Genomic DNA, 27,856 nt, shown 5'->3' with positions numbered 1-27,856 from the left:
AGCAACAGAGCAGCACCACAACTACCTGAAGGAACTGAAGTAACTTTAATGCAAGCCAATACTTTACAGGAAACCTTTCCAGTCTTCAAAGGTTACTGTTGTTGAAATTTCCAAAGGAGTCTATGAGAAGCAATTTTTCATGCAGCGTTCGGTTTTAAAGTCTGCCAAGCACTCAGAAAAAGGCTGCAAACAAAAGATGGAATTTACTACCCAATTAGGTCAGACACACCAGCACTTCAATAAGCAAACACCAGCAAATACACCAAGTCTTTTGCCACGGTTTGAATCTCTAATTTGGAAACACTCATGTTTGGGACTCATGCATTGAAAATGTAATTCTGCCACTTATCAGTTAATAGATGTAAATTTTCAACAAGACAAAGCAACTCAAAAATCCACCCCAGCAATTTCATCCACAAAATTAGGCCATCAGGCTTCTCTCAAAAAAGTGTGGGTTTTAGTTGTTTGTTTGTTAACTTTTTAACTGTGTGCCCGGGCTACCACTTTGATCTACAAGTTGTTTCCTATCAGAAAGCACTGATGCAGCCAAGACTCTGTAACTCACTATATACACCTTATACAGGTATTTAATATAGATTATCTGTAAACTCCCAGAAACTGCCAGTTACTTCTGTAGAAGTCTTGAATTTCAGAATTAAATCTGAAATGTAATACTGTTTTTCAGAAATGTCTCTGTGGACTTCAGCATAAGACAAACGTATTTATATAAGACTTATAAAAGCCTAACTAATTAACTCCACTTTACCCTTTGAGCAACAACACTGTCCCAGCCAGTCCACAACTGCAGCAAATGTAGCCTCTGGCAGCCTAGAAGTGACACCCCCTTATGAGTTAATTGTCAGTATCACGCTATCACAGTGGCAAACGTGGTGGTCACCTGAATCCCCACTAGTCACAAGGACAACACAGCATCATCCTGAGACTCAGCAATGGCACAGTGGGTCCACGTGGATCCAATCACTGAGCACTCCCACCCATTAACTACTGCTGATGCTTCCCTCCTCTGGAGAAAGGATGTGCGACTCCTGGATTCTCATCCAGACAAAAATTTTGGTGTGAACTCACAGGGCACAGAAGTTTACTGTTGCTTCAACAGCAGTGCTACATTAGGATGGCCCCAGAAAACCACGAACAACTGCATTTCCTACTGACTGTTAAACCAGATGTTTCAATGTCTACTTAAAATGATGGGTATTTCTGGATTTTTTATTATCCTTAATAAATAATTAAGGATAATAAAAATAAGTAATTAAATGAATAATTACTATAAGGAAAAAAAGAAGAAAGTGACTAGACTCATACTGAAAACAACAGATTCTCCTAATCTACTTTTCAAAATTCTAATAGACTCACACAACGCAACTGTTTGCATCGGGCTTCACAGGACAATGAGAAAATTACTCCACACAAATAAAATTTTCAAGGAAAATTTATTTTATCCTGGAACACATAGCACCTGATTTTGCAATGACTGAATTTTCATTATCTCTAACCTGATTCTACCTTTGTAATTTTAAATAAATAATCAGTTCCAGTTTGAGATATACTATATTGCTGAAATACAGAAATATCTTCCTATGGCACTATGTGCATTAAAAGTTACAGTGGATGTATTTGATCATTTCAGAACCCACTATCAGGTCAACCTTAAGACTGACATCCAAATAATGTGTCACACATTACAGATACTAATGATAAAGTCTTTTCAAATGGTTGCACTGTAGAACAAGTAGAAAACTGTTAAAAGATGAGCATTTAGTACCTCCAGAAATATTTGGAAGAAGCAAACTTGACAAGTGAAATTTTTAGTGGTAAAAAGCTTTCTATTTTCATGATGCAATGATGTTTATTCCAGTATTGAACTAGTTATTCTGCATTTACTTTTTTTCAAGAAACTAAAGACCTTCATGCTAGTTAACATATTTATTTGATTTATAAAGTATTTATTGAATGAGGTCTTTTTCCAGAATACAGTTTTCTACACAGTGGATTTACTGGTTTGGCTAGTTCATCCGATTCCAACAGTATCACAGGTCAAACACCACATTTCTCAAATTACCTTAGCTTTAAGTTTTGTACACGTTATTGAAACACTAAAGCTTTTCAAAATTCCTTCAACTTTTTATCCTATTTCTAGCATCTACCTAAGCCAAAAAATTTAAAAGAAACTTATTTTAAAGAAAAGCAAAGCTATTGGAGGAGATGCATGATATCACTTATTATGAATGCATTTTCCAAAGCAAATCACAAGGACACTTTTAAATATAGCTGATACTTAGTTTTTCAAGATTTGTCTATTCTGTTAAAAGGTAACAGTCACATGACTAAGACTATTAATGCTTTGATTAATTTTAAAGTTTAGGGACAGAGTAGAGCAAATTCAAGGTTTCTCAGTGGTCCTGACAAGACTTTGTCCAGTTCATTTTTTTGCTGCAGCAACAGCACTAGCTTCCACTTCCATCCTTCTTCCCATAGTTTAGGAGCCCCAGTGATCTCCCCAGCCTCACTGCACAGTGACTCCAGACCTGCTGCCCTCACTGTGCTCCTGGTTCCTCTCTGTCCGAACTGCCAACCTTTGTCAGCTTCCCAGAAATCTGCCCAGTTTCAACTAGAAGAACAGAAGCAGATCTAAGTTACTGAAAGAATCAAGCTCCATTCTAGCTTGTGTCTGCCTCTCACAACAGAGAGCTACTGCAAAGACATGCTGTTATCTTTCTTACCATCAGTTACCATAACAAATGCCAGTACAGGATGGGGCAAGATGCACAGGCAGGAGTGGGTTGCAGACTCTGCTCAGTGTCAGCACCCTGAGCCATTCAAGCACCATGTGCCAAAGAAGGCAAAGCACAGAGTCTCCACCCAGAGAATCTCATCCTTTGGTCTTGCTGCTCTTACCAGCCCCCCCATCCTACATATCAACTGTGTGACAAAAGACAGTTAAGCAAACCTTGTAACAAAAGCAAGCTTGGTCTGTACCTTCTCCTTCTAAAAATACTAAAACTACTAATTTTGCCCCCAACATTAACTTTTAGTTAAAAAAAAAAAAAAGCAGCTGTTTGGCAATTTTTTGTATACATTCCTATCAGCTCTCACAGAGGTTTAATTTAAATAAAGCATTTCAGTTGAACTTCATTTTTTGGGGGGTCAGGGTAGATAGAGGAAGAATTCAGGCTAATACTACTACTGAAACAAAACAAAAAGAAATTAGTTTGTTTCCAGCTACAGATAAATTAACTGTGAATTATTTCACCTTAACCTCCACAAGTGCCTCAGGAAACATTCTTCTGCATTAAGCTTGCAATTATTCTACAAAGCTATACTATAAATTCTTCATCCCTTTACAGCTGTCCCTGTTTACAGCTACACTTAACTGAACTGCTGCCATCAGCTACCTGCATTTTATACAGATTCAGGCTATATATATTTTAAAAGCTATTGTATGACATCTGCATTTTGCCTTCAATACCGCTCTTGATACCTGCAGCTTGCCAGCACTTCTGAGCCAGAGGCTCATTCTTAAGTGTTTAAGAACTATTCTCCACAACCTGTCAGTCATTAAGAGCTTTGCAGTTAAATCAGAATTATGCCACAGGCATAAAGTATTTTCAATAGCAATTTCAAAAAGTTACTTTTGTGTTTTAAAGTAAGAAGCATTGATACTTGCATTCAGGAATACCAAACAGGTTTATGATTGCACTGGTAGGTAAGATAGCATCATCTTTTAAACTATGATATCCACTCAGTTAAATCTTCCACCACCTGATATGCTGGAAAAAAAAAAAAAAAACTACAATGCTCTTTCATTCAACTTTTCATTGCAGTGCACATCACGTGTGCCTGTTCCCAACCAACTTAAATTTTAAGAAACTGAATGAACAGCAGTTCCATACCTGGGACAAGGATGTTAGGTACCATCTAGTAAGGCTACAATGATTCATTACAATTGTCTCCCCAGATGAAAAGCCACCTAAACATCTAACTAAAATAAATAAGGGACAGTGTCTCTGTCTTCCTAAGATGTGTGGAGAAAGCTGGAGGAGCAGTGTCTTGTATGGTAAGGGAAAGGGGGGATACAGAAGGCGTGTACAGTGGAAAAGGTTTCTTAAAGGAAAACTGCTGCCAGAGGAATTATAATAAGTAATCAAACCTTACTGTTTTTTATGCTATAAAGACAACAGAGACTTAATCTAAAAAAATCAACAATAACCTTTTTCTACTAAATAATACCAATGTGATGAATGAACAATATGATATGATTAAGGCAAATAGTAATAGCAATGTATTTCTTTCTTGCCTATGGCTACAATATCTTGTGAAATACCAAGAACTTAGGAATGAGATTCAGGATCCTTGACTTAAGAGAGATATCTAGAGGTAGAGATCAAGCTTTACATGCTGTGGTACTGGGTTTGGGAAGCCACTTTCTGGATCTCTGTACAGAGAAATCTAGTCTTACGGATATCTCTAGGAAACAGCAGAGACACATTAGTGATAATATGAACTCAATTTTCAGTTTTCACACTAGATAAAAGAACAGCCCTCCTTTATCTTCATGACGAAGTTGCATTCGATACCTTGATTCTAATAAGATACGTAACACTGCATGTGGCAGATATAATTGAAATTATGGGAGACTGCAGTTACTTCAACAGTCCTTTTATTGGCAGCACTTCAGTGATCTCTTGGGAAAAAAACAAAACAAAACAAACCAACAATGAAACAGCAACAAAAAAAAAAAAAAAACAAACCCCAAACCCAACATTCTTGTGTTAATCCAATTCCCCTGAATTATGAAGAGTAGCTTCTATATGCACAGTAATTAAAGTTTTCACTCTTTGTAGCTTCAGCTTGCCTTGTTGAAGACTTAAAAAGTTACATTTGAGATCAAACCACAGACTAACATATATGTGTAAGAAAACCAACAATTTGTTATTGTCAGACATTTCACACAACCAAATACGTAGACAGGAAGTTCACATGCAACAAAAATATACAATACATAGCTTATATGAAGTTAAAACGAATGTCAGTAGATAGGTTTCCATCTTACGTTAAGATTCTATTCAAAACCTAAATAACTCCTCAGTATTTGAGAAAACTTACTGGTTTTAAAAATCTCTTAAAGACAAAAAAATTGCCATATTTTAACCCAAACCAGAATGTTCCATAAAAGCAGTTTACAGTCAAACAAGTTATTAAAAAGTATTCCTTACACATTTGTCTCCAGTCCCCCAAAGAATTAACTTTAACATTAAAGGGCAAATAGATTTTAAGATGTAAACTCTACACATTTTAAAGCAACTTTTAAATATAATAAAATTTCTTTGAAGGCGTAAGTTGGAAAGATATATGCAATTCCATGATTTGGTATTCTTCATATTCATTCCACAGAATGATGATAAAATGTATTTGTAGATGGAATGTTCCCATAAAATTTCAGAACTATATTTTATTCAAATGATTTAGAAGAATAAGTTTACATAAAATACTCAAACTGTGCTAGCATAACACTTTACATACCTTATTAAGTCTTATTAATGTACTTGTATTAAAGATTTGTAGTTTCAAAAAATACCAAAACCCATGCATTAAAAAAGGTCCTAAACTCTTCCTCAAAACCAAAGGATACTGGACATCCAGTCTTTCACTCAATCTTTCCCATACAAGTGTATCTACTCTCTTAATTTGTTCCTCTTCACACTTCAGAAGTTTTACTTCATTTAAAGTATCTAAGCTATTTTAATAGCATGGTCATCACTATCACACAAGGACTTAACAGAAAACATAACTATGCTCAACTGGTTTTGCCCCGGTTCTTGTGCAAACGGGGTAGCTGCTGTCATGTCAAATGGCACAGTTATCAATACAGATCTGATCACTGACAGGACTAAAGTTCACAACACTGTGCTTGGCCTCAGAGAAACTTTCCAGAAGATTTAGCCATACTCTTAAAAATTGGAAATAACAATCAACTTTGCATTTGATAAGCAAGAAAAACTACATACAAAATTTCTGGAATGTCTGTGTGGGCAATGCCATTTGTAATTCTGGGGGTTGGTGCACTCAAACAATGGTTTATAGAAGAACTTTCAGATGCAATTAGCTTGCAGACCATTGGTTCCATCACAACAAGCCTGGAACGTCCTCAAATTTAGGTCATACTCACAGGATATTTAACTAGGATGCAGAGAGGGTTACCACCAGCTTGACCAACTTCTTGACTTCTCCAGCTATCCCTTACCCTCTCTTTCCCCAGTGCACCAGGAAATGAAAAGAAGCCAAGGAAACCAAGTAGTACCCATCCCCATGGAGCTTTCTCCCCTGCTCTAGGCACTGGGATTTATAATCAAAACTGTCTGGAACACAGACTGCTGCTAGTGTTGCCTGCAATGCTGGCAGGCTGTTAAAGTTACAAAGACAGAAATATGTGCCAAAACATGTATTCCTGCTTGCCAAGTATATAATCCTGATGCATACTTCCTGATAGGAAAAGGATTTAATAAATGAGACAATTTCCTTTTTTCTTTGCTTAGAAACTATCTTCTTTCCCACGTGCTTAAGGTAAGAGAACAAGAAACAGTACAGGTTCCACATTTAAAAGAAGCTCAGTTAATTCTCTGACTGGAATACTCAGCTTCATTTGATGAAGCATATTCTGTATTTTCTTAACAACTCAGATGACAACCACCAGGACAAGTTCTGGAATCAAACACAGAGTCTCTGTCTCCCATTACTCATTAAACACTTCAAAACATGTTCGAGGGTTAGATTGATTTGGTGAATATTGCCCCAGTTGTTGTCGGGCCCACTCTACTGTGTGGTCTACTAGTAGGTTCTCTCCTGGTCTAAAACAGTAAAGGAATACCTGTGAAGAACCATGAGTTTTGCACTTGAGTCAAAGCATGCCCTTGGTTAAGATCAAGGGATTTTAATTAAATAACAGGATACATATAGCTTAATGGATAGCTTCTGATGCTTAAAAAGGCAACAGAAAGTAAGTAGAAAAGCAAAACATAAGGGTCAGGAATCAAATAACATCATTATAGTGATCAGTTTGCTTCATTACTGTAGCATGACAATGTTTTAATTAATTTAGTATAATGACATATGAGCGATACTAGTAACATACTAGAAAAACCAAGAGTAGGATTTCAAAAGCATCCTCATTAAGGAAAAACTAAGGGTGCCTAACAATAAATTCAAAAGATCTTGTTGAACAAAAAATGTGAAGGAGGTATTAATTATTTTTGACTCAGGGTTTTAACATAATCTTAAGGTATTTAAGAAAATTCTTACTTTAATAATAGGACTTCCAAAGAAGTAACAGCAGTTGTTATTTAGGCCTGACAAAGAAGACTCCTCCACATGCTGAAAGATGCCCAGCAAATAATTTAAGTGTTACTAAGGTAACGATCATGACTGTATTTTCCCTAACTTGCAACATCCTTCTGCTAGTTAACATCTTTTCCTATTTGCAAAAAAGGAGGAAATAAGACCTTTTACTCATGACAATCTGTCAGAGATTTCAGTTGCTAAATAAAATATATTCAGCTGAGTGAACTTAAAACCTTAGAGAGGATATAGCAAAACAGTTGACAAGGTTTTTGGAACAAAAGTCAACAAAACAGAGAGTGAGTTTATATAGCAGCAAGATTTTCCTGACAGCAAAAGGCAGTCTACAAATACTCAGTTCTACCAGAATTGTTAATCACTTTTGAAGCAAAATGTAGGCAAAAGGGTAAAATATTTCAGAGGGGGAAAAGCCTGCTAAAATAAACCAGAATTCTCAACTGAAATTTGAAACATTAACTTCTGTTTCCCAATCATAAGGTTTACATAATTGCCATAAGTCTAACTACTGTGCCTCACAGAGTTTAAGCCCGATCAGAAATCTCCTCGAGACATATCCATACAAATAAATAATGATCAAAATGAAACAAAACAGAAGAAATCTCTTGCCTTTGCTTTAGAAGCTAAAATCATGTAACTTTTAACTGTTAGTTACAAATCACAAGCTAGGGAAACTTTAAAACATAACACTTCTCTGGGCAACCTGTACTTGGACTTGTGCAAGCATTTGACACTGTTCCACACCACACGCTTGTCTTGAAATAGGAGACGTGGACTTGACAGATGGACAACTTAGTGGGTAATGAACTGGCCTGATGGTTGCACTCAAGAGAATTGCAATCGATGGCTAGATGTCCAAGTGGAAAACAGTGACAAGTGGCATTCCTCAGGGGTCAGTATTGGGACCAGTGCTGTTTAACATCTTTGTTGGCAACAAGGACATCGGGATTGAATGCACCCTCAACAAATTCACCAATGACACCAAGCTGTGTGGTGCGGTCAACATGCTGGAAGGAAGGGATGCCATCCAGAGGGATCTTGACAGGTGAGACAGGCTTGCCCATGCAAACCTCAAAGTTCAACAAGGCCAAGTGCAAGGTCCTGCACATGGGTCGAGACAATCCCAAGCAAAAATGCAAGCTGGATGATGAGTGGATTGAGAGCAACCCTACAGAGGAGGACTTGGGGTTATTAGTGGATGGAAAACTGACTATGAGCCAGCAATGTGCATTCGCAACCCAGAAAGCCAACCGTGTCCTGGGCTGCATCAAGAGGAGCGTGGCCAGCAGGTCGAGGGAGGGGATTCTCCCTCTCTACTCCACTCTCATGAGAACCCACCTGGAGTACCGTGTCCAACTTTGGGCCCCCCCCAGCATAAGAAGGACACAGACCTTCTCAAGCGGGTCCAGAGGAGGACCGCTAAGATGATCAGGAGGCTGAAGCCTTACCTTATGTGGACAAGTGAGAGTTGGGGTTGTTCAACCTGGAAAAGAAAAGTCTCCAGGGAGACCTTATAGCAGCCTTCCAGTACTTAAAGGGGGACTACAGGAAAGGTGGGGAAGGACTCTTCATTGGGGAGGGTAGGGATAGGACAAGGGGTAACAGTTTTAAACTGAAAGAGGGTATATTTATATTAGATATATGGAAGAAATTCTTTCTTGTGAGGGTGGTGAGACACTGGAACAGGTTGCCCAGAGAAGCTGTGGCTGCCCCCTCCCTGGAAGGGTTCAAGGCCAGACTGGACGGGCCTTTGAGTAACCTGATCTAGTGGAAGGTGTCCCTGTCCATGGCAGGGGGCTTAGACCTAGATGATCTTTATGTCTCTTCCAACCCAAACCATTCTAGGACTCTGTACATACACATACATACTTACAAGTAAAATCTATTCTCTGTATTGATGCTCTTTTGACTAATCCTCTCCTACCCTATCACTACAATCTGAAATACCTTATACAAGCCTAGAAGCTGGCCTTCAGAACCAAGGTGTGCCAAGGTGATCATTGGCAAAATGTACACAGACCATACATGACAGAGCCTTACAAGACAAGCTAGTAGGACCCTCTCCCATATCTAACATATGCCTATGGATTCATGGTAGACTGTTGTTTGACACCATGTCCCTGCTGCACATTATGGTTTGCAGGTTCATCCAGTTTTAGGTGACCCAGTACAAGTGAGCTGAGGACATACTGGAGCAAGTTCAGCAAAGATGGTAAATGCTTGCAGCATCTGCCATATGAGGAGAAGCTGAGAAAGCTGATATTGTTTAGCCTGGGAAAGAGAAAGCCTGGGGTCAGGGGATCTTATCACAGTGTATAAATACCTTATGGGTTAATAAAGAAAACAGAGCTAGGCTCCACATAGTGGTACCCAGTGAAATTATATGAGGCCATGGGGACAAATAAAAATACAGGAAATTCTACTTAAATATAAAGGGGGGAGGGGCGGAATAATAACTTTTCTATTTTGAGGCTCATCAAACACTGCAACAGGTTGCCCAAAGAAGTTGTGGAATCTCCATCCTCAGTAGTAGTCAAACCTGACTGGACAAGGTTCGGTGACCCTGCATTAAGCAGAAGGGGTTGGACTGGGCGATCTCCAGAGGTCCCTTCCAACCTCAACAATTCTAAAACTCCTAGCATAAACAAAATGCCTAAACATGTTTTCCAAGATAAGCAGGGGGGGAGGGAGGGGAATTAAAAAGTAAAAGTTAAGACAAGAATGCTTTATGTTCTCGTATGACAGATGATGCCAAGTACTTCACAAAAATAGAACTAGAACCTTTACCTCAAACCAGATAATAATCTAAACAAACTGAGACAAAGAGATACCAACCATCATCAGATGTATTAAGAATAGGATGACAGAGTATTTTGAACTCCAACAAGAACACTGTTTGAAACATTACAGTTATTTCTGTAGGAAACCAGGCCAACAAGACCTATGCAATCATACTGCCCATTCATCTGTGTTATCCTTCTCTAATTATATTTAAGTTCAATGCTCAATTTTAACCACATTTAGCAGTGGTCCAGGGGTCTCAGTAATACTTAATTTCTACACAACTCACAAAACCAGTTTGGCAGGAAAGAAATCCATATTAGTGAAGGGTGTCTAGGATGAACCCATAAGTAACCTATTCTATTTGGCATATTAGCTTTACAGTCAGCACTTACCTGCCAGACAAAATCCATACTTACTTAGTGATATTTGGATGGTTTGCATCAAGTATACTTAGGGAATAACAGAAGAAAACAAAGGAAAGAGGTACTGACAGCACAGAAACATTTGTTAGTGACAGGAAGAAAACCAACATTTTTCTATCAAGGAGAGCAAGACAAAAATCACAGCAAACCATGCTCTACAAGTTATTCCATTAGAACTTTGTTTTAAGTAATTAAAGTCCTGATGCTTTCAGGTAAACTTGAAATGTGTTCTGAGGAGGATTACAGGAAGGTCAACACCATATTTGTCACCACTAGCTATGAAAGGCTAGTATTTCAGTATTCCCATATTACTACTTCCAACTATTACTGAATATTGTATAGTGGAGCATCAGAGCATGAAGGGAAGAAAAAGGAGAAAGAACATGAGTGGAGCAGTATTTCAGATACATGAAAAACTGATTACTAAAAAATTCTACTGCCCATGTCCTACTTCTATCACTACTACTACATTTGTTAGAAAGTTTTTTAAATAAGTTAGCAGAAGCAAATCCAGCAATATAAGCCAATTTCAGCTGATATTAGATAGATGGGATCTCTAAATCCAGTTTCTTCATCTTGCAGAGCTCTCATCCTGAGTTTTGTATTCTGAGTTTCTTCCCTCCTCATCTACCATTACGCTCAGAATGCAAACTGATTTGTGCTTTTAACCTAAAGAATCTGCACACAGAAACCTGTGGACAGTGAGCTGATCATAAAAGCACAAAGAGGTGCGAAGCTCTGCCTGCTGCAGGTATTTGAACTGATAATGCAGAGAGAATGATGTAGATAAAAAATAATAAAAACAAATCTGCCTCCTGAATTACCACTCATGACCGTTTTGCAAGTATTCAAATTGAGTTAGTTCACACTTATTATCAATGCACCTCAAATGTTGCAGCTGACAAATCTTGAGAAAACAAAACTTTAAGACAGTCATCCTGGAATATTAGCAGCAATTCCTCAGACTACAAATAACTCGTGGCATCATTTCTGTACCCCTGACACAAGGGCATAGAATTTGTTGCAGTTTACTTTATTAGGCATGGTGATCTCTTAGACTAGAAGCAGAGAAGATAATCACTGTGTATGGAAACAGAAGGGCCATGTCCCATATCAAAAGGTTACTTTTACTCACAGCTGGGTAGTCCATCTACTTCCGATCTGGGCACTAACGGCCAGTTTCAGAGCTGTAGTGATAGTTTAGAGACAGACACATCTTCACATATAGACAATACATAAAGCACTTTGGTTTTACCCAGGGAACTGACTATACCAACTTCCATATATTTTTCTTCTGAAGAACATACCAAGTTCAGTAGGCTATGCTGGAGGTATCTATCATAAAACACAGAGAAGTAGCCTGTATAGAGCTTAAGCTGCTTAATTAACTTTCCCGACTTGGAAGAAGAGAAAACAAAAATAAAGTCAAGTTACAGAACTCTTGAGACTCTATGAGGAAGAGAAAAAAATGAAGGGTCTTTGGCATCTTATTACAAGAACTCAGCAGTTCTGATTTAGAACTCTCATAATGGCAGCTCAACCTTTTCTGAAAGGTCAGGAGATACCTCATATTTAATAACACTCTAGTCTCCTAATGCTTATATAAGCTCCAGAACAACACAGATACAATAGTCCTAAGACCACCAAAAATAAAATCATTAGAAAGCATTCAGAAATCTCTTAATGCATCTGTCTTTACATTTTTGGGGCAAAGGAATCCTAATATTCACTACAGTAAATCCCTCTCAAAAAGGTATTTTCTGCCTGCCTATCAGCTGCTATATTTCAACACCCTCTTGTGCAAACTGCTGGTAGTGATTTTAGAAAGTCACTATGACTAATCATTTTGATGCAAGAACTTTTTTAGCTGAGAAGTCACACAGTTGAAAAATGTGACATTAATGTAGGCAATGACAATCTCTCATAATCAGAAAAGATTAATTTTGCTAATTAATACTCCAGTATTTCTTATACATCTTTAAGTCAACAGCAACAACAGCCAGTGAAGTTGTTTTAGGCATGTTTTAGCTTTATAGATGGAGTTAAGTGTTTAAGTTAAAATTCTCTACATAAGAGGAAATAAAACCATACACAGGAAACAAAGCAGCATCTTACGGATCATACATTGCTATGCCAACTCAAATGTCTTGTGAGCACAAAACCACAATAATGCAGTCATTGCATTAAATCAGACTGGAGGTCTCTACTCAGTTTTTCTACTTTATGCTATTCAAGACCTAGCTGCTAGTCAGACCTTTGAATATCACCATTTGCACTATAATGCTAGACAAACAGCCACAAAGCCCACTAGCTGTAAGAAGAAAAAACTAGCAGCATTTACATATGAGATGAAATAAGTACAGCTTATCCTAACAGAGTACAGAAGTCTGCAGAATAAAAAACATAGGTGACTTTTGGACAAAAACACCCCAACAGGGAAAAAAAAAAAAAATAATGCAACTTCAGATTCCTCCTTTTCTCTTACTTCACACCCCAATCGCTACGCCCTCTTCATCACAGCAATCAAAAATGGAAAGCTAGTGGAAGTCCAGGTGCATGTACCTATGCACTCCACTTGCATTAGTGACTTTTCTCTTGCTATCACTTCTCCCTGTGCAGCAGCAAGCTAAGAATTTTAAAGAGTTTTATTTTTCTGCCCGTTTGCTCAAAACTTCTAAAATTTCCACGTGTGTTTTAAAGAACAGCAGCAAAACAACAAAGCATGCAAATGATTCAGTGGATCAAACTAGAAAACTGAATATAGTTCACATGCTCTCTTGGCTGAAAAGCACTGAATTGCTGGCAAAACTCTTCCAGAATATTCTAGCCCTTTGCAAAATTACCAGCCCTTCAGGGTATCAGCATCAAAGACAGTTTTGTCAGGTGAATGACTGCATACTCTGGAAATGTAAGTGTTGCCTATGGCGGTGCTTTTCAAGCACAGAGACAAGTTAGTAAATTGAAAGGGGTTTCATACAAAGGAAGATATATCTCAAAAGATAATGAGGCATCTCCCTTAGTCTAGCAGGGTGAAAGGAGCAACACCTGCTTTCAAAACAAAAGAAGCACTGCATGAGAGCATATTCAGCTTAGTTTGATTTTGCAGAAGAATCTTTATATACTGTAATCATTTTGATGTAAAGTCTATATTAGATTCTCTCATTTGCAGCAATAGTCAATGCTGCCTTTTTTTAAACAAAGAATTCTGAGGTGCCTGCTTCAATTATAGTTAAAGCCCTGAATGTTATCCCCTTCAAATTAAGCAACAAGACGACTTCCATATTAAAGTAGCATAGCATTTAAAAACCCCAGCTGTGGATCAGTTAACATTTTACTGCTCACAGCAGAAACAAAAGGTTTTGCATACCTTTGCAGCATATCACCCTCAGACCACTCAATTCATTACAAATGTTTCTTTAGCAATGACTAACAGAGCAAAAGCTGTCTTCAATTCTTCAGTAGTACAGGATTTTGTAAACAACAGTAGTGTTTACTTTAGAGTTAATTCAAGAGGAGGCCAAAAGAGACAAGAGAACAGAAGAAAACGAAGTGGGGAGGAGTGCTTGGAGCTGAAAGGATGAAGGAGAAAGAAAACACAGGAACCATGCCTTTAAAGATAAACTGAAATGGAGGGGAGGGAAAAGAAATCATGCACCAAACAGTACATCTACTGCTGAAAATATAAGTCTGACTTCAGTTGCTTATGGTAACCTCCATACAGACTACAGACATCCAGCCTCTACTTTAAAAGCAGCTAAGTACATTCTTGTTTTAAAGGTCCCATGATAGGAGCTATAGTTCAAAAGTACTGTCCTTTATTGATCCATGGACACGGAGTGGCCCACTGACATCACATCACTACTTCAATAAACTCAAATTTAGTATTGAAGAAAAAAAAATAAAATCCAGTTAGTGGCCAAATTTGCTGTTCAAATATTTGCACATACAAGACACAATGATCAAAGGCACAAAAGTCACAACCTACTCTCTAAACTCACCAAACCAAATAAATCATGAATCATAGTCAGAAATGTCTCACGTATCTCCAGCTCCAGTTCACTCCTACACAGTGGTACATTTTCCCTCCATGCCATCATAGTTTACATACCATTTCAGAATAATAATGCTCTGCAAAAATGTGTTTAAAAAACACAAGTTTCTGTAATTTTACTTTTTGCTACGGAAAAGTAGAAATAATTACAATTTTAAGTTTGCAAAAATCTAATAGCAAAACATGGTTTGTCTTCTATAAAAAAGATAACCACTAATACCCTAAAAACAGCAAACGAACAACTAGAGTAACAGTACAGGTAGAATTCCCATTATAGCAGAATCTTGCTGTTCTAATAAGCAGATTTAATCCTCTTGTTCTGACAGATGTCAAAGTTGCTGTTTTATCATTTTGTTTCTCTTTCATTTTATAAAAGTATACACTGCAAAACTTTCCAACTTTGTTTCAGCATAGAAATCAAACTATCAGTGTTCTGTCACGTGAAAAAGTTACTCAAGCCTCTACAACACCAAGAAACTTCAGTAAGAGAATTTCCACACAATTATTCAAGTAGTAGTTACATTCTTGAACTACCAGAGAATACTATGATAACTGGACACAGCTGGAGAAGAAAACTTAACTGCACAAAATCAAGACATTTCTGCATCTGTATAACTAGACTCATCCAAGTCATATGTCATCAAACATCATTGCTTTGCATAAGTATATAGAAACCCTCTTTCTCAAATCAGAAGAAGATACCTTCAAGAATTAAAGTGTCATCTGACAGCAGACCAATGTCATCACAACACAGCGCTGCCTGCAGACTCCCCACACACACTACAGCAGCAAAAGACGAAGGTAAGTGACTACCTCCAACACATCGGTGGGAGGCAGAAGCTGAAGCCAGTCAGCAGAAGCTGCTCTTCTCTAAAAGAAATTTAAAACTCCATACCCATGGAGAAGAAAAAAAAAAAAAAAAAAAAAAAAAAAAACAAAACACCACCACTTTGTTTCCCCAAAGAAGCAGGATCATCTTTATTTCATTTTTATACCAAAAAAAAGAGGGTGATGGAAGAACAAGCAAGATAGGACAAGCTACAGAAACCATGGGCAACACATAAGTACGCCTCACACAGTGTAATTCAAAAAAGTTGATAAAGCAGGTTATTCTTCTAGAAGCTCTAAGTGTCCCAGCTGCATTACTAAGTTTCAGATCAATATATTAAAAATCATCTAAGTTTACTAAAAAAAAAAAAAAAAACAAAAAAAACACACTACCTTTCCATTAAAAAGTTACCTCAAAGAAGGGAACTGCAAACCTTAATTACATATTGATTCAGATTTACTTAGTAGAGAACAGCATCCAGTAACAAATAGAAGGTAGACCAAAAGAAAATAGCTCTCAAGGAAAATATAATTCTTAATAAAAGAAGACATAGGTCTTTACTAAGGTTAGATGCAACTAAAAAAATCTCATGGCAACATCAGTGTATTTTTTAATGCTGTCTTGCACTAGCTCCTGATGTTTATAACTTAAAGCACTTTCCCTATTACATGAACTAGGATAACTTCTTTATATACTACACAGTACAAATTCTAACAAAATTCAAGCAATTCAATCCTGCTTTGATTTTTGTCATTGCTGAAAATATAGAAGTTTCAGCTCTGAAGTGGTAGTTGATCAAAAGCACAGCCTAATATCAGAGGAATATGGTCAAAGCTATTCACCTCCAACATGAACATATGAAGTTAAAAATAAACACCTTCAAAACCTTATAGGAGATACATGAAATATTATAACAAGCTTTTATCAACACCATTTTCATGTCAAGCAGCCTACCTTAAGTACTTAAATAAAAGCATTAGTTCACCATCTCCCCTAAAGATTTGGTTTTGCTTTGTTTGTTGGTTGTTTGGGTTTAACAAATAAAGTTACATTGAATAGGGTCTCTGCTAACATAAACTTTATTTTTCTTTTAATCTGAGTTGCTATCTACATGAGCAGATTACCAAGACATACTGCCCAACTTATCTGAAACAGTGCTTCACTCACAAAAACAACAAACAACTGGCACCATCAAAACACCAAAAAGAATCAGCCAGAGGAAAACTGCATTATTCCAAAATAAATGCTTATCTTTTACCTACTTGACAATCAAAGGTCTGAAAATATTCACAGAATACAAAATCATTTGTTCTGTCTAGTACAGTTTATTTAACTGCTTATATACTGGTCCTTCTAACCAGCATCATATACCATTAAACCTTAGGAACAACACAACAAAAACCCACTTAGAATTTGAAAACATTTGCAGAAAAATCTCTTTAATGTAACTACTTAAATGGAATCTTAAAACTTTTAGCCAAAAAAAAAAAACTGACTTGTTTTTAAAATTGAGTAAAAGAAGAACACCCTTGTGATCTTCTGAATAGAAAGGATCCACAAAATTTTAGTGAGTATCCTTTGAAAGCAAGCAAAAATCATTCAGCAGTAAAAGGAAGAAGCAGGTATATTTTAACTTCAATAAGCTTAGCATCTAAACCACAACATACTAGCTTTTTTGCCTTTTTTAAAACAAAGTAAAACAAAGCAAACTTCACCAGGCAAATTAATTTTCTCACATCATTCAACAGTTTATGGATACAAGATGTTTCAAGCCAGAAAATTAGGGCTCATGACAGTGACTAAACGCTTCATCCAATAAAAACTGTTCTCAACTGGTCCCATTCTGAAGTTTTAATGCTGCTACGTATGACATATGCTTCACCCTTTATCTTTGGCATATGATATACTCTCAAACAGCAACAACAGCTGGGGAATTTTATGGTAAACCAACCATCATCATAGGTGTTGCCTTGAAATGCAAGTTAAGAGACCAAAAAAAAAAAATCCAGTAAAACTGAACAAAAGGTCTGAACAAGGCAAAGAAGCTGCATTTTTATAAAGGGGAAAATGGCTGAAGCAGATCTGCTCCCAAAATATCGGGAGCATGTTTTACATTTTTCACATTGGCTTTTAAAAACTCATTTGCAGGCAATAAAAAAAACACTTTTCATTCTTAGTCCAGTACTTTGCCTGATGATTCCTTCAAACAAGTCAGAACAGTAAAACACACTTCAGTTAATGTATGTCTATTTTTATAAAGCTTCATTATGCTTTATGAAATACAAGAAACAGAAGTCCATAATTCATATTACAAACAAGAAGTAATGCAGCTTCTAGCATCATGCCTTCATATCAAGAGTTAAAACTGCACAAACTTTTCCTCCAGAAAGAACTGTCTCACATTTAATACCTGGTCTCTAGTTAAGACTGCAAATATTCTCTCAGGATTATTAAGCTTGTAACAGTCTAACGATGAAAGTAAAATGTAAGGTTATGTATCTTCTACTAAATTTGCTAAAAATAAGTGTGCAAAGGTATATATGGGGGGACAGTGGTAAAGCGGTTTCGAAGACTTTACAGGGCCAAAGAAATAAAAGCAGGAATATCTAGTTAAATTTGTTATGTATGGTTTCTTAAAACTTGATTATTTAAATATGTCATGCTGGCACTCTCCCCAAGTCAGAACTCTGCACTTCACTACTGTGTTCTGTAGTAAGACTTTATTTTGGTTTTGGATGAGATACATAGATCTCTCTGGCAATCTAAGTCATTTTACAGAGCATTCTTTGAAGCAGGCATCTTTTCTACAATGATTTTCTCACCTACAACACCGGACTTAAGTATTCACAAATTCACTTATATATAGTTTCATTTCTGCTACAATACAAGAACAATGTGCTGGTAGTATTTCCCCCCCCTCCCCATACCTCAAGTATTCAGTCTCTACTGTAAGTCATTATTCTACTCTGTAGTTATCTCATGGAATTTAAATAGCATCCTTACTTTCTGAAATTACACTGGGACTAAATTCAACTGTGACAAAAAAAATGTAATGTTTTAATATGCTATGTGTTTTACTTTTTCTACTGAATGTAATTAAGAGATAAAGACTGAAAATACGGATTTCACTCCTCAGAAACATGTCTTATCCTCCTGAATGAAAATATTTCAGTGGTTTTGGAAAAAGTTACAATGGTCTCATGTTATAAGCAATTATCATACTCAAGGGCTGGGGAGACAAATCTGTAAGTGCACATATCTCATTAAACATTAATTGTTTTCTATAATACACATCCTCAAGCACACAAAGAGTAGGGAAAGCACACTGTGAAAGTGGACCCAAATACCCAACAGCTTAGATTAATTAACTTATGTTAATTAGAGGTCCAAAAGAGGTTTGCAATTGAGGTTTGTAAAGAAGGAGTAGCAGCACTGATAGGTAGCAATCCCAGCCTTGATCCATACAGCTGCTTCTGACCATTATTGTAGATAACCTCTTTTCAAAGACTACTGCAATACAAAAGTGTTGACTACAGACAGGACAAAGCAGCCTTAAGACCAAACATGGACTTAACTATGAAGTTTATGCTACAACATGCTTTAGGTTTTGGTTGTGAGTTTCCCCACTGCCTCCTCTTTTCCTCTAGACATTGGATTTCCTTCAGATTCATGGTCCAATAATGCAATATCCTACCAGGAAAAGTACCCAAGCCATTCAAGAAAAAGGATCCAGTCCTCTAAGAGAAGATCAATGATATACATCTTTGACCTTTTGCCACATTTCTTTAATTGACTGATGATGGAACAACAGCACTTACATTATTATTTAAGTGCAGCATTTATGTACAACTTCAAAAGTAAGTCAAATGGGATAAAACAGCTTCTTTCAGCTGAGAAAACAGCAAATGGTTCATTTACAGTGTCTACAAACTACAAAACTCTGTATTTGGAAATTGAAATGTTCAAACTCAGAGGAGCTTGCAGGACATGCTCAGTATATTCTAAAGTATTTTATTAATGAATCCTTATTTTTGTGAATAGCTGGAAGCAATACGTTTTTCAACAAATGTGAAACCCAAATTTCTATCATCAGATTTTAATTTGGGCTTGATTTTCAGAAGTAGGATACATGCTGAGTCCATTAGACTTTAAAGGTCTGCCTAGTACAAATTCAAAAGCCTGCAATAAGAATATATATTTTAAATCCCATATACAGGATAACTGAGTGTTTCAAATTAGAAAAAGCTGTTCTAATTTTCCATTGTGGTAAGTGAGCACATCATGCATTTTAAATAAATACTGAAGAATGTTATTAAAAATACAAAAACTATGTTCTTAAAACATTGTAGTCAAATTCTTATCCAGGCCACTAAAAAGAATACCACGGTTATAGTCTATACTTCTCAAGCCACAGTAATGGGATAGCAATAATTTACAGTAAAATCTGGTGTTACATTTAGCTGTACGACACTACCAATTACAGAGTAATTTCAACAATAAATATTTGGTTAAACTCTGCTTTGTCATCAGTGCAAGCAATTTAAGATGAAACTGAACTTTCAGAGACTCCACACTTCTTTTTTAGAGTCTATTTTTATTTTCTGGTAACTGAACATCTTTTCCTACAGAACATTTCTCCAGAACTACTGCTTTGCAAACAGAAAACCGCATAGACAATGTTAGAAGCGAAAGGAAGACTCAAATCTAGAGCAGCAAGGCACTCCATAGTTCCCTTTACACTGTCCTTAGCTAACCTTATTTTACTATTCATTGCCAAAATCTTCAGAGAATGGCCTTACAGAGCGCACAGGCTGCATCACTTGGGAACAGCAAGGTAAATTAAAAGACAGGCCATATCACACCCTTCAGAAAGAATCCAGGGAGGAAAAACCAAGACAGATGAATATGAGCAGTATGGTAGATCAAGTAAAACACCCAGTTAACCCCCTAGACACTGACAAAGAAGTCTCTAGTTTTAAAGACAGGATCTTCCTGCAATCCTCCTTCACAACAGTCTCTGAAAAGCCAAGCTACTATTAATGGAAGCACTACATAGATGAACAGCAGTAGCACCTTATCTCTATTTTAAGGGACAAAAAAAAAAACAAAACAAAACAAAACAACACACAACTCAATAAAACACTACTATCTGCTTCTGAGAATATTCAGAGCCAGCCAATCAGTTTTTATACAAGAGGCCAACTTCTCTGAAATTAGGCCTTCAAAGCATCTCATGCTTGAATGCGGTCACGAAACATCATGACATCAACAAAAGAAGTTATGATGTGCACGTAAAGAGGAGGCATCTGAAATTCTCCTTTATGAGACCTCATAAACATCATCCATAATTGAGTCCTCTACTCTCAGAAGAATGAGAGAAGATCCAGCCCCTGCTTTCCTCCAGAACCAAGAAAAAACCCCGTGTACAGGAGTGTAAAGGGCAACAATGTAAACAGAATTATTTGAGAAGAGAAAGAGGATTTGAGTTTTATCAGAGTTTGAAGTTTTAAATATCAAATCTATAGATTTCTTCTGTTTGTTTCTATTTTCAAGGTAGTATGTGATATGTAAGGAACTACATAAAGAATATAAAATGGAGAAACCAAGCCACGAGATGTAAAGTGAAATTAGAGAGCATTATTCAGCATTATTGTCAGCAACGCCTATACAGCTTGCTGGGCAGATAGCAGCACTTGCAGAGTAGCTGTAATGCAGTGTTTGCATAGTGCCACTGAAACATCAGACACTGCTGCAATGGAAACAAACTCTTTCATCCCAAGCCTGTTAAAATAAACAAGCCTGTATTCTTGCTGAGCTGTCCCACTTGCATTACATGCAAGCCTATAATCTCCTACCATACACAGAACATACTTTTCTCATTTCACTAGCCAAACAGAATGGCTATTTTTTAATTACCCAATAGTAATTAATCAATATTCTATTGATGGGCCTTCACTTAGTCTGTAAATTTTTACAAAACACTCAAAGACAAGGGGAAGTTTACAGAGGAAGTAAGTTATTAGTAAAATTACCATCACAGAAGAATTTATATCATAAACTTTTAAATTAAGAATTTAAGACTTGCTAAAAGTCAGAATATTAATTGTATCATTAATATGTTCCTTCCTGTATAATATTACAAAACTGACAACTTAAGCCACATAAATTTATCACATCAACAGCAAAAATATTTAAGAAGTTGAAACAGAACACAGAACTTCACCTATTTCATTAAATTCCTACAGTGAATTTTCTGATATTAAAAAGAAAAAAAAAAAAAAAAAAATCACAAATTACCTTTCACTCCAAAGAAGTCGTGAAGATTAATAGAATGCAATCAACTATGACAACTGGGTAACACCACAATATCTTCTTTACCTGTAAGGGAGAGTTAAATTTGGAGTCAGATTACACCAAAAATTATCCCACCAATCAAGTGAATTAGAAAGCCAGGTAAGTGAAAGTGAACTGTGCTTAAATGAGAAATACCTTTGTAAAATTAGAAGAAAAAAAAAAAACACACAGTCACTTAACTTGCACTATGGATTTTTTTCTCTTAAAAAAAAAAAAAAAAAACAACAAAACAGAAGTGTGGGAGTTTATTCTAAAGTCTAATGCTCTTAAAGTCAAGGGGAGTCTTTTCTTTCAATTTAGAAGGCCAGAAATAACCCCTTACAATGCAGTTTGACTTCTCATATAACCCAGGCTATAACACAATCACATGCTCCCACATCCCCTTTTCTTGCTCCCATACCCTTTCTTGTATCCAGCCATTGTGTGAGCATACAATGAACAGTTTTCCAACACTGCTTTTCTTGGGTTAATTTTGCCTGCAATGAGGAAGAAAGCCCACCTTCCGTCTTCTCTCTCTCCTCTCCCCCAAGTTAAGATCAGTTCCACAATGAAACTGCCATTTGAATTAGTACATCTTTCTCAGAGAAGCATTCAATCTTGCTTTAAAAGTATCTAATGGCAGATACGCTATATACTACAACTTTTAATAAAATCATTTTTACCCTACTGAAATTTATACACGGTAAATTAAATGTAGAAAACTAGTCCTCTTTCAGTAATTAACGCGGTATACTATAGGCATAACTGTTAAAAATGTAAACCATTTAGATCCTTTTCCTGCCACTGAATCCTTTCTATTAGAGAGCACTATTGTCTGCTTTCATCCATATTACAGGTACACCTATCACCATTTTATTTTGTTCAGGAATGAAGCCTGGAAGCCTATTCCCCATGGCCCTGGTTGTTAAGAACTTTCAACTTTCCCTCTTCTCCAGTTTCAACATATGTGCATACAAAACATATAAATTTTTGAAAGTCTTGTCTAGACCGTTCCAAATGACATTGTTACAATGCAAACTCATCTGCCACGGGTACAAGCTGTTGATATAAATGTTGAGATCCACAACCTCTGAAAACACGGAAGGTCATATTCTAAGCCCAAAGGGAATCAAAATCAGCAGAACACTGCAATTTAAGCAAGAGAAAGTAGCTCAACTCCCCACCACAGGGGATGACACCAGATAGAAAACAGCACAGCAAGCAGGAATGGAAACTGGTTGGAAGGGAGGAGAGCAGCAGTTGATGCAGAAGGCTTTGGCTGAATACCCTCACAGGGCTGCTCCTGTGTAATCCAGGATGCCAGGAAACTGGTTCTGGACTGGGTCTGTTCTATAACCGGTTGGCTCTGGAGCTTAGGGGCTGAATTTATCTGCTGTTTGAAACTTTAAAAAATATCACACCAAAGGATACAGCTTTATTTTTTAGATAGTTTCTATTAAAGAAGCATTTTGTCATTTCAAACTCTCCAGGTCTGGAAATATACAAGTTTATGAGAACTTGCTGAAGGCTAAGTTTTGCAGAACTATGTGTTTGTTGCATTTCACTAACACTCTGGAAGCACCCATACTAGCAGACAGGAAAATGAGGCAGTAAAACTAAGCAAAGCACTGTATGTCAATGAAAAAGCTATAAATTATATGTTTTTAATTAAAAGTGGGTCATAGTCAGCTTTACAAGAAGCATCCTAATTGGACTGCTTGCTAGTTGTTACTGGTATAAAAGCACTTTTACCTAAGTTTACGCCCTAGCCGGCTATTACATATTCCCCAGCAGTGATTTCTTTCAGAAGCTGTTTCTGGAAGTCATAATCATGAAGCTGACAAGCCCTCAAACCAACTCCCTTTATGTCAATCAGTGATCATTCATACAGTAACCTCCTTTAAGTCCATTCTAGCCATACATACGCAGGCACAATGCTACTAACATCAAAAGGGATTAACTTCAACTCAGTGGGATCTTCACCTGTGGAAAAATGCTGCACTAAAAATGTTACCACGGTGTTAATAGCTCTTTTGAGAGTGTTCAGACTTCACAGTACTGTAATCAAAGCCTTACAAAAGAACAATAATAGGAAAAGAACTTTGGACTTAAATTTATAAATAACATCTTTTTTAAAAAAAAAAAAAAAAAAAAAAAAAAGACCTAATAATATTCATTCAAGAAGCCAGGTCATCACATCTTGAAAGGCAGACTATTATTTTAAAATAGCAGATAAAGAACATACAGTAGGATTCTACACTTTTATTCTAACCCTGAAGGGAAAGGAAATTAGGAACGTACAGTCTTCCTCAATTCCATCCCCCTACCTAATTTTCGATACAGAGCTTCAGTGCGGGGTCCTATTTAGCTCATTTTGCAGTAGTTGTTCGCTTACAGCTGAAAGAAACCGCCCAAGATGCAAACAGAGAGTTATCGGAATAAGGAGTGGTGCTCTAGCAGGAAAAAAAAAAAAAAAAAAAAAGTGAAAATCTCCTCTCCTCGCACAGTATTCCCGCGTCGGGCGCGGGAGAGTAACCGACAGAAATCGAGGCGGGTTTGGGCGGCGAGGAGGGAAGATACCGCTCCGCTTCTTGCCTCGGACCAGGAAAAGGGGAGAGCCGGGAGCGCAGCAGGCGCGGGGGCAGCGGCGGCCGGGGCGCCCCGATGTGCCGCCCCACGGCGGCGGGCGGGCGGGCGGAGGCGGCGGGCACTGCCCGCGGCGGGAGCCCCGCGAGGGAGATTTGAAACTCAGCGGCGAGGAGCGGCTCCTCCGCGGCTCGCCTCGCCGGAACCGGCGCCCAAACCTCCGGGGAAAACGAGGAGGAAGGGAGCGAGGGAGAAGCCGGCCCCCGGGGAGGGAGAAGGGAAGAGGCCCCACCGCGCAGAGGGGCTGCGGCAGGGAGGGGATCCCCCCCGCCGCGGCCGCCGCTCCGGACACGCTTCCTCGGGGCCGCTGCCGCCCCCTGCCGTCCCCGCTCCCCGCCGCCGCCCGGCCCCGGCTCTGACAGCCCCCGACCGACCCCCCGCCCGGCAGCCGCCGCTCGGGGCCGGCAGGGAGGTGGAGGCTCTGCCCGCAGAACGCGCGCCCGGCCCGGCCCGGCCCCGCCCGCGGCGTCGGGAGCGGAGCAGGGCGGGGGAAACTCCGACGGATGCGGGGCGAAGCGGCCCCTCGGCGCACGGCCGCCCCCCCTGCTCCTCCGCAGCGTGGCGGCGGCTGCCCGGCGCCCGCCTCCCCCCGCCGCTCCCGGCGGGCGGCCTCGCCGCGCCGCGCCCCCCCGGGACCGGCGCTCCCGCTCCCCGCCGCTACCTGCCGCCCCAACGGCCGCCGCTCGCGCTCGCATACGAAATTGAAGTTCCCCAAGCGCGGCCGTCAGCCCAGCCCGGGAGAAACCCCCGCTGGCCCCGCCCCCCGGCCAATCCGCGCCCCGCCCGCCCCCGCGCCCCGCCCACCTCTCCCCCTCGGCCCAGCCTCCTCGGCGCCGGCCCGACAGCCGCCCCCGCCTCCGAGCTCCACCCCGCCGCCATTGGCTAGGGCGCCTATCAATCGGCGGGGAGGGAGCTCCGCCTCCGCCCCCCCCCCCCGCCCTTACCGGGACAGCTCTGGCCCGGCCGGCGGCTGTGGCCGAGCGGTGGGGCCGGAGGGCCGGGCCGGGGGGGGTGCGGCTCTGGGGCCGCCGCCGCCGCAGCGTGGACCCCCGCACCGGGGGCACGGCTGCCCGGTAACATCAGCCCCCACCCCCACCCCCCCCCCGCACCCGTGGGCAGGTGGTCGAGAGGCCGCGGGCAGGGTCCGCGCTGTTCCGCAGGGTGGGAGGCTGAGGGACGAGGGGCATGAGGCGAAATGAGAGGTTCATTTGGGTGTAAGGAAAAGCTTTTTTCGCGCAGAGGACGCTCGGGGAGTGGAGTGGGTTCCTCGGGGGTTTTCCCTACCCGAGTGGGCACAGCCCTGAGTAACCTGGTCTGGCCGCACAGCCATCCCTGCTGCCAGCAGCAGCTCTCTCACCCTGGCCCTTTGGGCTCTCCTTTAAACCATGTAGTAGCCTTGTCATTCCCTTTACTATTTTTCTTCCAGCATATGAAAGTTGTGTCAGCTCTTGGACCGAGAGGTGATGCTCTGGCCTGCAATTTGCGCATGTATGTACAAAATTGAAAAGTTGGGAGAGAGATGTAATAATAACAGGTGTTTTAAAAAAAATCAAAACAAAACTGCCTGGTTAAGAAGGCCTCTTTTAGCTTTGATATTTTCTTATTAAGAAAATTATTTACATTACATGCAGTCATACTGAATTTGCAAAATCCAGCACACAGTATATGTTGCCTGTATAACTTCAGTTCACCCCTTTTATGTGTTATAACCTAAAATTACCTACAGACTTCCTACCTCATGCTCATATGCACACTGAGCCATGCCGGTTCTTAGTGCACAGAATAGATTTTTCTACTTCGGAGCAGAGCTGTGCTGTAAAATTAGTTATTTTGTATGTAAACTCTGTGTCATTTCCAGGAAAATTAGAAGGGGGGAAAGAGCAAGATCATGACTGAAGCTGCTTAGTATTCTTTACAGAACTGTAAGACACATTCTTTATCAAGAATTTCTGTGCGATGCCATGTGCTGCATCGCTTGAATCTGATTTTGTGACGGGATTGAGGGATGTGTTTTCAAAATGCCAATCTTAAGATGCTGGCATCACATTTAGAGTAGCTTACTACTGATGTCAACAGGCAATATGCCATAAATATTCTGGGTATTTTATAACATGTAAATCGATAAATCAAGTCCTGTTAGACACTGATTAATATCTTTTCTTTGATCTTTGTGCTTTAGAAGTAAAAGCAACCCTGTAGCTCATGGGAGTGCTGTTAAAGGAAATTAATGTAAGCACACAGAGAAGCAATGAGTCGGCAATGAATAGAGAGCAAGCAGTATTAGATATCTGTGCTTAATTCAGCATTGTTCATTCTGTATCCAGTGAAAGAGGTTAGGGACCAATAATTAAAGAAGGAATTATAATGCATGTGCACAAGCAGTTTTAATTCTTACTAGCTGTATTGCTTGATGTTGTAATCTTCATGTTTTATTTATTATAGTGTATAATTAGAATAAAGCTAATGAAGTATTTTCAGTATCTCTTGCTCCACATTCAAAAACAGCATTAAAAAAGCCTTCAACTCTTTCAAAGAGGAGATGGAGTATCATTTTTCTTTTTCAGGAAAGCCAGTCACTGTGGTTCTTTCTTTGATATAGCAGATGCTACAATTACCACACCACCAACTGGGTTAGTTTTTTACCTAGATAGTCTTTATATGCAGAACAGACTCTAAAACTTCATGATCTTCCCTGGTTCATTCCTCAGATACTTTAATATCTCTAAACGTGAAGGAATGATAACAGAATATGCCCTAGTTCCTCAAAAAAATAATACAGCTGTTTCACATGCCTTCCTAGAAACAGTTAACTACTACTTTTAAAGGCCTAATTTACAGACACAGCAGAAGACACTTCGTCTCTGCAGCTTTCAGAGGCTACCTGAGTTTGCAGCATCCAAACTGCTTTTTTTTTATTGCTAGCACTTGTGTGGCTGCCAGTATTTAATACCATTGGCCTGAGCAAGTTTAATTGGCACAGTACTAAAAACAGCTGTGCCTGCAACAATCTTGTCTTCAATAAGGTTCCCAGTATTGCTAAAACCAGTGGAAATGTCTGTAGTGGAATTTCCCTAGATTAGAAAAATCAGTAAGATTTTAAAAGAAACTACTTCAGACTAGCCTCTTTTTGGTCCTTTTCCTTAGAGAGACTCAGACACCTCTGCTGAGAAGCCAGTTAGCAATGCCCCTCGGGAGATGTTTATTTATGTTGATGTTTCTTCTAGTGCTGGCTTTAGGCTATTTGTTTCTGGAAAAATTTGCTGCCCTGTGACAAGCTTTTCTTCTCCTCTGGTGTATGTACAATTTTGGAAAAGTAAATAGTCTAGCAGTTTCACTGGTTTAAAAAGATATGTTTTAGAAAATATATAATGTAATACAATTTCTGGTGTATGCTTTTCCTTAACTCTTATTGTGGAACAT

At 39.0% G+C, this 27,856-nt stretch overlaps 1 protein-coding gene across 24 annotated transcripts in view; it reads right to left on the bottom strand.

Annotated features, from left to right (window-relative positions):
- EPB41L2 (erythrocyte membrane protein band 4.1 like 2) overlaps positions 1–25,197 on the bottom strand; it is a 128,418-nt gene extending 103,221 nt beyond the window's left edge. For 21 of the 24 annotated variants that reach the window (XM_042795704.1, XM_032983126.2, XM_032983141.2 and 18 more), the window contains exons 1-2: positions 25,098–25,197; positions 21,755–21,835 (exon numbers count right to left, since the gene is read on the bottom strand). The gene's annotated coding sequence lies outside the window, so the exon portion shown is untranslated. Of the gene's footprint in view, positions 1–25; positions 47–21,754; positions 21,836–23,685; positions 23,706–24,117; positions 24,261–25,097 lie in introns of those variants that run through there. The other 3 variants (XM_042795692.1, XM_042795693.1, XM_042795696.1) reach the window with 3 other exon arrangements.
- Between the last annotated feature and the right edge of the window lie 2,659 nt (positions 25,198–27,856).

Source organism: Tyto alba, unplaced genomic scaffold (assembly GCF_018691265.1).
Source record: "Tyto alba isolate M040663 unplaced genomic scaffold, T.alba_DEE_v4.0 Super-Scaffold_22, whole genome shotgun sequence".
In the NCBI taxonomy this organism is placed as follows: domain Eukaryota; kingdom Metazoa; phylum Chordata; class Aves; order Strigiformes; family Tytonidae; genus Tyto; species Tyto alba.
Note: the sequence above shows the minus strand (reverse complement) of the source record. Positions and strands in the feature narration are given on the sequence as shown.